This window comes from Corvus hawaiiensis, chromosome Z (genome assembly GCF_020740725.1).
Source record: "Corvus hawaiiensis isolate bCorHaw1 chromosome Z, bCorHaw1.pri.cur, whole genome shotgun sequence".
In the NCBI taxonomy this organism is placed as follows: domain Eukaryota; kingdom Metazoa; phylum Chordata; class Aves; order Passeriformes; family Corvidae; genus Corvus; species Corvus hawaiiensis.
The window spans coordinates 35,257,838-35,269,997 of record NC_063255.1 but is presented as its reverse complement, the minus strand read 5'-3'; the positions used below and the strand labels follow the sequence as shown (position 1 = coordinate 35,269,997).

Below are 12,160 nucleotides of genomic sequence, written 5' to 3'. Positions count from 1 at the left end.
AATCTTCTCACTGGTCTGTTGATGTAAAAAGCCATATAAAAGTATTATGCAGTTCATACCTCATTCAACTATAGCAACAGAAATTGCTTGTATATGATATTCTTAGTATTCAAAAAGAAAAAACTAAAGGGAAGAAGCTCAATACGTAATTCTCACTGAAGGTCACTGGTCACTGTTATTCCCAGAAAGAAACCTATTCAGATTCATTCATTCATCTGTCTTTGAAAGCCAGCTGGATGTATCAAAAAACACTGAAAGCTTTCCCAGTAGATCCGGGAAATTCTACTTTTGCTAGTTGGAAATACAGTATTCCAAAAATCAGGCAAGCTGACCTGTTCCCACTAATTTAGAGGTTTTCTATTTCTAATCCTGGACAAAGTCATAGGATAAGAGAAGTGGAGTAGTACCTATTAATTTATTTACTTTAAAATAGGCAGTCTTCATCAAAGACCGAATGAGCTACTGGCCACTCAGTGCACATGTCAAGTCAGTGTACAAATGTAAGCCAGAGCCTACTTAACTTCTCTCTGCTTAAATTCTCTCAAGTATTGAACATTTTTTCTCTCCAGTGCAAAGATTCTAATGGGAATATTGCCTCTTATCCAACAGATGATGGATTAAAAGAAAAATCAATCGATACCATCATCTCCTGCAGGTAATTTTTGCTATCCAATTGTTTCCTCCCTTTCTCACACCATGGTGCAATTAAGACATTTTGTCATTTTAGTCTTTCCCCCTGTATGCAAAGCCAATCACATTAATGAAAGCAGAAGTCAATAGGTTTATGTTGTTGTTCCTTTTGAGACTGAGATGAGAACTCAAAATTTTTTTTTCACAAGAAAGCTATCTTCAAATGAATGCTCAAGAAAGCTTTCACCTAACAAGGCCTTTCATCTTTGCTTTTTTTAGTCTTAAAGAAAATCTTCTGAAAAGTATACCTAAATACTGCCATACCTTAGAAACTAAACAAAACTTGAGCAGGAGAACCATGGGAGTGAGTACTGGTGTACCCAAAGGGAACATATTTCCACCCTGGGCTTTAAGTTTGGAAGATATGATAGGTTTTGAAAAATTGACACCTATTTTATAAAATGGTATTAAAAGGACATAGAGAAATGCAATTTTCACTTTATATGCTTTGTAAGTTTCCTGCAACTTCGAGAACAAAAAAAAGTTGCTGCAGTTCTATAAAAATTCATTTGGACTCATGGGTATTAAGTCATTTTGCTATAGTTCAAACAAAGTTTGAGTTAGAAAACAGAAAAGAAAAACATTTCCTATGAGTCTCTTGTTGTAACTTACAGATTTATCTTTCCCTTGGTTAAGTAGGTTCCCACATCAAAAAAAAAAAAAAAATCAACAATGAATCACCACAGAGTATAAAAAACCTACTGTTTGCTTCCATACCAAGCCCATTGTTACCACAACAAACACAGTGTTACTGAAAACAAACTGGAAAACTTAAGGACAAATGTTCCCTGACACTTGGAAAAATTTGAACTTACACATACTTCCATGTATTTGAAAGTTAAAATACGAGCTAAACCTGTTCCTATTCAAACTTGTGGCTGCTGCTCCAAAATGCCCATTGTAGTGACATTTCAAACCATAAAATGTATTTGTGGGAGAAAAGGATGACTAATAATGTCTCTAACAGTACAAATGACTGTTAAATTTTTCTGTTGAACTACAAACTCCAATTAACATTGAATGTACTTTAAAAATCTCTTGCTGAAAATAATGTTGATATGAAAGTTTCTTTTCCTAAACTAACTCATATTAAGATCCAGTAGAAGAGCACTAATTTCTGAGGAAACAGAACTGACTGGTTAAAAAAATCACAACAGTAAATATAATGCTGTTTTAAATAGTAGTTTCATTTAATAATACATTATCTCCTGCATATATGTAGTGTAGTACAATATGTTGTCTTGACTGCTACTTATTTTTTAAAATTAAATAATCTAGCTTCTGTAAGTAGTTCAAAGTGGTGCTGTGTAAAATCTAATGTTTAGACATGGTAACTTCTGAGACATGCAGAACTGTATCTTAATATACAGCCAAAGAAGGCCATATGATAATGCTAAGGTTTATTACTTTTGACTCACATAATTTTTGAATCCCCTCACATCACCGTACTTGCCAACATTATACAGGCATCACTTACTTGTACCCCAAGTGGTGCTCTTTTGATTATTCCCTCTGCTCTATGAATATTTTCCAGCAGAAGAGTGGGTACTTTCCCTGTGGCAAAGGCAGTCTGGCTGACTGCTCTTCCCAAGATGTGGAGACACAGGGAAAACAGACAAACAGATGCACTTCCCCCGTCCAAGCCCCACCCTCCCTCCAGCCCTCCTGCTCACCCCCCTGTCCTACCATAATAAAATTCTGAATTTGCATCCATCTGGCTTTCATGGTATTTTCCAGTTCTAAGATCTGGGCACACTTTATGTGCTGTTACATAACTGATAGGATTTTTTTTCATGGGAAGGATTTAACAGAGTGGCTGCCTACTGACCACTCTGATTACTTTATTAATACATTATTTTGAATTGTTTTCTAGTAAGTAATAAATAAATAAAAATTGTTCTCTACCTCAGTGGGATAACTTGGTGTTTTTGCAAAAAAGGTATTCAGATTTTTTCACTAGGCAAACAAATGATGAAACAATTAGGTGTAGGTCAAACTTTCAGAATTAAGCAGTCTTAGATTCAGATGAGAGTTTGAAAAGAAACAGGAGAGCAACTATGGACAAATATGGTTATGACAGTAAAAAGGAAGGACAGAATTTAAGATTGTTTCTTTTATCCCAACCTTTTTTTTTAAGGTTCATATTGACTGCCTCTTGCTCTGAGTGATTAATCTGTGAAACAATGATTTTATTATTAGGATAATTCCAAGAATATGCAGTTGTTTTCTCCTCCTTTATTTAATCCTTGTGAAATATTACCACTGAAACTAAACACATTCACCTTCTCTCTGCATTCAGCATCCCCAGAAAAGCCACTGTCCATAATTCTGCCTCTTTCTTCTAAGACAATCTTTTACCATTTATTGGTACGTGAATATGTGTTTCCTAGAGATACATATAAAGATACTATTATTTGGACACTTAAAGACATGGTTCTATAAAACTATCTTGCTTTCCCTTGCCGATGTATTAAACTTTGTTGTTCCAGCTGGGTTTTAATTTCATTGTAAAAGGCAAGCCTTGATTGACTGTGAGGTTTGTAGAAGAAAAGGTATTCATGGCTGTAGAATTCATCTCCTCTCATTGAGGAGAACATCTGTCTCTCTCCATGTAGTGGGAAAGAGAACAGCCTGGCCTAAATAGGCAACATGGCTTAACCCCAGCAGGCAAGTAAGCACCCAGCTGCTTGCTCACTCACTCACACTACTGGTGGGATCAGGCAGAGAATTATAGAAGTACAAATAAGAAAAATCATGGGATGTGATAGACATTAATAGGTTGGTAGGTAAAGCAAAAGTTGCGCATGCAGGCAAAGTCACACAAAGGATTCATTGAGTGCTTTCCATGGGCAAGCAGGTGTTCAGCCATTTCCAGGAGAGCAGGGCCCCATCACATGTAATAGGGACTTAGGAAGACAAATGCCATCACCTTAAATGTCCCCTCTTTTCCTCCTTTGACATCCAGCTTTATATGTTGAGCATGATGCCACATGGTCTGGTAGTGTAGATGCTAAGAGAAGGTGGCAGAGAAATTTTCCTATTTTTACAGCCGCCTATGAAAGTCTCCTTTCTCATGCTAACCAGCTGGGAAAGCAGTCTGTGTTTTGTAAACTATCTCACAGGTGCACAACCTGTTTGTGCCTTTGTTTCCACACTGGGAAAAATATTTTGAAAATGGGTGTTATGACATTCAGCCAATCCCTCTGGGAGGCAGATGGTCAAGCATCTAATCTACCCTTATGAATAAAGCTATAAAAGCTGAATTATATAATTAAATAGAGCCATTCTCTGGACTTTGAACCCAATCCTGAATCCGTGTTATTCTTTGCGCCATCTTGGAAAAACAGCGACATGGTAGGGTCTGTTTGGATCAGCTGTCCCAGGTGTGTCTGCTCCCAGTTTCTTGTGCACCCTTGTGGGAGGACAGCAATGGGCTGCGGGCAGCCTTGGCCTGGATGGGGTGCAGCTGTGCCCTTGAACAAGACAGATAAACAACTTTGAGACAGAAGTGTAGAATGCAGACATGTGTTGACATTTACAGCAAAAAGCAGAGTGATTTGTGACCAATTAGAAAAGGATAGAAGGCACATGTTTGTTAGCCAATTATAATGCAAAAAGGAGTCTGTGTTATGCGCGAGATATAGAGAAAAGGTATAAAAAGTTGTACTGTGGGATAATAAACTGCTAATGCTTGCCACCATCTTTGGGCATCAGTCTTTTGTATTCACTTTTAAACTGCGACCCCAACATGATAGGGTCGTGACTGTGGACCTTAGAGCAGCCAGCGGTGGAGCCCAGCCTAGCAGTACAAGGTGGAGAGTGAGAGCCTGAAAGTCCAGACGATTTACGAAAGCAGAAAGAGACACCTGACCTCAGATGACCAACTGGGAACATAGACATGGGGGCTCAAATGTCAGCAGAAGAAAAATCTATTTTGAACATTCTGCTGTGAATATTACAGGAGAGAGGCATCAAATACGAGGAGCAAGCACTACAAACCTTGCTCATTTGGTGCAAAAGAAACGGCGTGAGAGCAGATGTACAGACTGCCTTTTTTGTTGAAACATGGGAGGAAGCAAGCACTATGGGAGGCAGCTACAAAGGGGGACGAAATAGCCACAAGATCGCTAAGGATATGGCAATTAGTTCAGGACTCATTACTGCAATTAAAAACTGACAGAGAAGCGGCAGCTGCTGCTGCAGCCACCGCCCCCACAGCCGACCCCCGTGCTCTGGCTGTGGCTGCTTCCCCTTCGTCTCCTACTCCCCATGTGACTGCTTCTGTGTAGGATCCTATTTCCCCAGTATCGCCTGAGAGTTATCCTCTTCCCCCTGATTTCGATGATGACATTCCAATGCCTCCAGAGGTGGCACATCCAGTATGGTCTTGGGACAGAGCCCCTGAGCCTGTTTTCATCAATCTGTCGGGGCCAGTAAGGTCAGGAGGAGCAGGCTGTCAGCCAACCACCGCTCCGCTGCAAGATATATTTACTCTAGAACCAGTGGCCGTCTAGGTACAGGGGGCAGATCCAAAGAGATTTTGAACAAAAGTGTATGAACAAGCTAAGGACGCAGGAGAGTCAGCTTTGGCAGACCAAGAGTCAGCTTTGGCAGATCTAGCATGTCCTGCGATCCAAAATAATGGCAACAGCCCTGATGAATGGGATCCTTTTCATTGGAGTGCAATGAAAGATCTAAGAAACACGGGGATACAGCATGGGTTTGCTTCTCATTTTCGCACTGTGCTGTGAGTTATCTTTACTAATAAGCTAACCCCTTTTGACTGTCGGCAGATGACCCAAATTTGCTTCACTCTGACTCAGATGATTATTTTTGGGTGGCAGTGGAGACGGCTAGGAGACGGCTAGTGAATGAGGTCACCATGGGTAATTTAGAACATTCTCAAGATGACTCTCATTTTTGGAGCAGGTCCAGCCCAGCTTATGGGGGACCCTCCACTTAACACCCCGCAACTACAAGCCCAACTGCATTCCTTAGTGTTACAGCAAGGAAAAGAGCTTGCATTTCAAGTGATGAAGCATGTACCAGATGTAGGGACCCTCATCAGTCGTGAACGACAGTCAAGCAGAAACCAAGTGAGCCACATGTAACATTTATAGATCATCTTATGGAGGCGATTAAGAAACAAGTTGACAACGTATTGGCCCAAGAAACTTTGTTCTTGCAATTAGCTAAAGATAATGCAAATACATACTGTAAGCAGCTTTTGTTGACGCTGGAGAATCCTACACTAGTAGACATGATTGAGGCCAGCAGCAAAGTTGGAACAACACAGTATCAGATGCAGGGACTTAGAAAAATTGTTAGGTACAATTAATTGGATCAGACCATTATTGGAATTATAGAATGTGCTGTTGGTACCACTTTTTGATTTATTAAAAGGTGATCCCTACTTGTCTCCCAGGAGCTTGTCACCAGAAGTGCTTAAAGAAGCATTAAAGAACATAGAACTAGCAATATTAAAGAAAAAAGCCTGGAGAGTAGTTACCACTATACATCTCAGTGGGTTTTTTTTGTCAGTGTTCTTTTTTCACTGTCTCAGGATCATCCTCTGGGCCTCACAGCCCAATGGCAAGATAGTTGGCAGGACCCTTTACATTTTTTGGACTGGGTATTTTTATCCTACCAGCACAAGAAAATGGTTACCACCCACTTAGAGCTGATACCTCATGTAATTTGTAAAGCCAGACAACAGTGTGTCCAACTATCAGGGCAAGAGCCAGCCATTATGACTGTACCCTTAACCTCTGAGTATTGGGACTGGTGTATGGCCAATAGCTCTGTTTTACAAATGGCCATGGAAGAGTTTCCAGGAAAAATATTATTCCACCACCCTACACATAAATTTTTGCAGATACATCTAGAATTGCAAATTGTGGAGTCATCCCTGTATTCATCGACCCCCTTACAAGGGCACACAGTTTACTGATGGATCAGGGCAAACAGGAAAAGTTGTCATCACCTGGAAGGAGGGAGATCAGTGGCATGACCTCATAGGCCACCAGGATGGATCCCCTCAGTTGGCAGAATTACGGGCAGTCAAATGGCTTTTGCAGCCTGGCCTTCTGAAAATTTAAATGTTGTATCTGATTCTCAACATGTGTGCACTATAGTTTGTCAATTAGATCGTGCCGTTTTGAAAGAGGTAAATAACAATGAACTGTTTTCTTTCCTAAAAACATTATGGCCTGCATTACGCCAACAAACTGCACCATTTTATATTGTCCACGTTTGTAGTCGTATCAGTTTGCCTGGGTTCACTGTAGAAGGAAACACCCATGCGGATAAGCTGACAGCCCCAGTGTGGACGGCCCCGGTACCAGATACATTGCAACAGGTGATTCAGTCACATCAATTTTTCCATCAAGGGGCTCATGCCCTATGACATCAATTCCATCTTACGTCTGCAGCAGCACATGATATAGTTGCCTCATGCTCCGACTGTCAGCAACATGTCACCATGACTCATGACGGGATGAACCCCAGAGGGCTGCAATTTCTTCAGCTGTGGCAATCTGGCATTACGCACATTTTAGAGTTTGGTTGCCTTAAATATGTACATGTTTCTGTGGGCATTTATTCTAAAGTCTGTTGGGCCTCCGAACATGCAGGAGAGAAGGCTAAAGATGTGATTTTGCATTGGTGCAGCGCCTTTGCAGCTTTAGGTGTACCACGTGTTGTAAAGACTGATAATGGTCCTGGTTATGCAACTCAGTGCACTCAACAATTCTTGCCACTTTGGGGTGTTCGCCATGTCACCAGCACTCCGACTGGTCAAGCCATCATAGAGCACTTTCATTTTATGCTTAAAGTGTTTCTTCAAAAACAAAAAGGGGGAATGCAGGGTGAAACCCCACAGTCAAGAGTTTGGAAAGCTGTATTTACACTGAACCATCTTACTGTCCCTCCCTTTCATACAATACCTGTTATTTTAACACATTTTTTGTTGTTAGAGTCACTGAGTATCAGGACCCATGGCCCTGCTCCAGTCTGGGTTTGCAGTTTGCAAATATGAGCCTGGGAGGGCCCGTGGGATCTTGTTACCTGGGGACGTGGATATGCTTGTGTCTCCACAGATGCAGGAGTTTGGTGGGCACCTGCTTGTTGTGTTCAGGCTGTGTTGGATGACACTCCTCAGAGGAAGAAACCTTACGCTGCTCACCTGACTCCCTGGAATACCAAGAGTATTTGGGTGACCCTTTTGCATGCACTAAACTAAACAATAGGGCTTGGCAAAACCCAGAGCATTGCCTGAAGATTTGTTTTTGCTTTGTGGAGACCCTGCATATCCAGAAATCCCCAGCAGAACAGTAGAGGGGCCTTGCACCATTGGACAGTTAGGTATGGTAACACCCAATACGCTACTCATTGCAAGCCACACTGCACACCATAGATTGCAGAGAGCACTGAACACACTACCAGTAGATTGTAGCAATGACATACATTTTTGGAATGAAAGAGAACGCATAGCTGCTAGTTTATTATTGCACTAGTCACTGATGTAGATAGCATTCGCCACACTGCTTTAAAAAACTGTGCAACTATTGATTTTTTTCTTATTATCCCATGGACAAGAGTGTTAAGATTTTGATGGTATGTGCTGTATAGATTCAAAAAACGAATCCAAATGAATTCCCAAATACGTTCAGGAATTAATGGAAACTACACAGAAGATGCTTGTACCCTGTTTGCTATCTTGTCTGCAAAGGGCCCTGCAGAAGATGGTAAAAATGGCATTTGAGATTGAAAAAAAAAAAGGGGGGAATTGTGGAAGAACAGCAATGGGCTGCGGGCAACCTCGGCCTGGATGGGGTGCAGCTGTGCCCTTGAACAAGACAGATAAACAACTTTGAGACAGAAATGTAGAATGCAGACATGTGTTGACATTTACAGCAAAAAGCAGAGTGATTTGTGACCAATTAGAAAAGGATAGAAGGCACATGTTTGTTAGCCAATTATAATGCAAAAAGGAGTCTGTGTTATGCGCGAGATATAGAGAAAGGGTATAAAAAGTTGTACTGTGGGATAATAAACTGCTAATGCTTGCTACCATTGTTGGGCGTCAGTCTTTTGTGTCCACCATTACACCCCTACCCTCCTTGCCAGCATGCAGCCCAAGAAGCCTGAAAGGCTTTGGCCATGTGTAAGCCCTGCTCAGCAATTGACAGAGATCTGTGTGCTAGCTAAAAAGGGGCCCGGAGGTCTAGCCATGGTCCCATCCATGCTACGCAGTCACACACCCACAAGTAAAGCAGGCAGACAGAGCTGAGCTCCGCACCTGAGGGAGCTTCCCTCTAAGCTGATCGAGTAAGCGCACAGGAGCAGAGGTAAAGAAGTAAAGAGAGGGGACTCTCCGTATGTGTTTCACGCACGTTTACTCCTGCAAAAAGACTGTGACGAAAAGCCAAATTGGTAGGCGGGTCCAGGGATCTTATACAGGGCACGGAATAGGCGGGGAAAGGGATCTCAGCCAATGGGATAGGCGGGGTTGACAGCAAGGGAACCAATGGGAACAACACATAGGAGGGACTTAGGGAAGGATCCAATGGGGTGTTGAGGAACAAAGAACTTTGTAGAACGGATACATATTAAAGAAGGGACATGAATATACATAACTTCATACATAAAATAGGGAGGGGCAGACATTAACCAACTGAGGGAAAACATGCAAAAGCCAGAACAAGGAAATCATGAGTTCTCATTATGACTGCAAAGTTACATGCTAAACTTGGGTTGGTGACCACCACACCTGGTTGTCTGAGTTGTCCTCAGGAGATAGGTTGGCTAGAGCCACTTACACCGCCACAACCAATAACAAAAACATCTCTGTATTATCAATCCTGTGTTAAGCACAAATGCAAAACACAGACCTGTAACAGCCACTGTGAAAAAAATAAACTGTACCCCAGCCAAAATTGGTGCAAGATGAAGAAAAGGAGAGCTAAAACTCTGTGGCTGCAGAGTGTGTTCTCCTACAGAGGCATATAACTCAGCCATCCAGGGTAAAGTTGCTTTTATAAGGAGCTAGAGATTGTATTAGATGACTGAGGAAGAAGCAATTGCTCTCGTTGTGTAACCTACTGTTGGGTCCTTCCTAAGAGCCGTGTTCATTAGTGCAGCTCAGCATGACCACTTAATATTGCCTTTTCTTTTGAAAGCAGTTTTAGGAGCCCTTGCTGATCTGAGAGTTTTCTAAGAAGTAGTAAGTTATGTAAAATATAAAATTTTCTGATATTCTCATTTTCTTTGAGCCTACTTCCCCTCCCAAATTATAATTTTCCTACTTTTTTGTTACAATGACCCCACTGCACAGGGGACATCTGGCCTACAGGAAAAATCATGAATTAAATTCATGTTCCTAAGCATACAGCATTATTGTATTGTGATTATAAATTAATAAGTAGGCCAAGAATTGTTTTTTAGGACCAGCCTGACCAGCAGCAAGAACTGAACCAGTAAACAAGGAAGGGAAATTCCAAAGGCAAAATATCCTTACAACAACACTGAACAAAAGTTGCAGCAAAGCAGATATAAATTGGGGTGAATGGCCCCTCAATGGTCTCCCCACCTCTTTTTGAAAGATAACGTAGAATGGTCTTTCCCCTCTTATATATTAAAATAAATATTTACCATACACGTCTTATGGAAGAACACCAGTTCTGCTTCTTTGTTTGTTGCTTTCTCTACTGAAATGAATACAATGGTAATTTCCATGTGACAGATGCTGTCATCCACAGCTTTCAGAGCACCAGGTGTAGAGGTTGAGAAGCTGACTTTAGTTTTGGGATATGTTGTGGTGGTGCATCCCTGCCCTGCCCCTTCCCCTTGCCAGCTGCACTACGATCTGAGAATCTGAGAATAGAGATGCTCTTGTAGGATCCATTGTGGGCCACTTGTTGCCATCTGAGTGTGAAACAAATATGTCAGACTGAACTCCTCCTTTGCACTTCAGCTTCATTATGATTTCAATAGAACCCCTATGACTCATAAAATAGAGTTCTCAACCAAGATAAATTATATGAAACAAAAGAGTTCTAAAGTTTTCTTTAAACTGCTTATGCCTCTGGTTAATTTACAGAAGTCTGCATCCTTCACAAGGAGCATCCAACAGGTTTTTTGAAAGCTCTGCTCTCCCTCTCTTTGTGGTTTTAGTGGAGTTAAACTTCAGACACACTTGACTACATGAATTAAATTTGTGGATCAATTAGAAAATGTGCTTCTGATGCCTTAGGTTTTAACCTTTGTATTTTTCAAATTCTGTACTGCTTGGTGTGTGACTCTGAAGTTTTTTGTAGCCTGTAAATTTCTACTCTCTCATACTAGGTAGACATAACAAAGCCTCTCTGGCCCTGCTTTCAAAGGTCACCAAGACTGTCCTAGGCCAAAAGTATAAACCAAAGAACCGCTAAGGGTGGGTAAGCTGAGGGGAAAACTGAAGCTTTAATTGGAGAATTAACCCTGCTATGCAAATGAACCAAACCTATAAAAGAGTGAAGAACTCATGACCTGGGGTCCATCTTGGGGTCCATTTTGAGAATAGCTTCAGGCTCCCCAGGGTGTACTTTTGAGGGCTTTTCAAATAAATGCCTACTTTTATTCCCATATTCCTGTCCAGTCTCTGTTTCTGGAAGGCCTCTCAAGGCATCACTTTGAAGGTGAGTGAAACATGTCAGTTGAAATGCCAGGGAAATAAGTGTGACAGGTATTCACAAATTTGAATGAGGGTATGAGTTTAAAATATTTTCCGTTGGGAAACAGGAGTGGTAACCAATGACAAAAAAAAGAAAAATTAAAGGCAAGGGAATTTTGTAATGCTTCTGGTGTTTCTGTGGAATATGATACAGTAAACATCTATAAAGTATATAGTGACTGTATTGTGTAAAACCCAGGATACGGAATTGGCCCATCCACTGCTTTACCATAGACTGTGTCAGAATCAGGACCAAGAACAGTAAATGATAGCATATTGGAAGAAAAAAAAAAAAAAGAATAATAAGTATTAATAAGAGTTCTGGGGTGTCTTTTACTAAAAATAAAAAGCTTTGTGAGCTGACACATGCAATTACTTCACAGTGACATGCAATTTACGTTCCATGCTCAATAATTCATCACTGGTTCAAATGCCTATCAATGTGCCTATGTACTCAAAATTGTTTGTTGATCCCTTCCTCTGCCGAATATGAATTATTGCTTACATACAGAAATAATTATTTAACGAACAACTCTGACTGCATCTTCTGAATTGCAAGAAGTCTTAAAGTATTATATTTGACTTTTTTTTTGCAACGGGTGATAATATAAAATGCAATAGGAGGAAATTTTTCGAGAACATCAGGAATTTTCTAGAAATGGGTAGGAATAGTAGAATCCATACAGTAAGTATCATTTTTTCACAAGCACACAGTTCTATCTGCCATTATTTTAAAGCAAATAATAAAATCTAGACTAG

The 12,160-nt window shown here is 40.8% G+C and overlaps 1 long non-coding RNA gene across 5 annotated transcripts in view; it reads right to left on the bottom strand.

Annotated features, from left to right (window-relative positions):
- LOC125320063 overlaps nt 1-2,276 on the bottom strand; it is a 111,105-nt gene extending 108,829 nt beyond the window's left edge. For all 5 annotated transcript variants that reach the window (XR_007200982.1, XR_007200981.1, XR_007200985.1 and 2 more), the window contains exon 1: nt 2,168-2,276. This is a non-coding gene — a long non-coding RNA (uncharacterized LOC125320063). The remainder of the gene's footprint in view (nt 1-2,167) is intronic.
- Between the last annotated feature and the right edge of the window lie 9,884 nt (nt 2,277-12,160).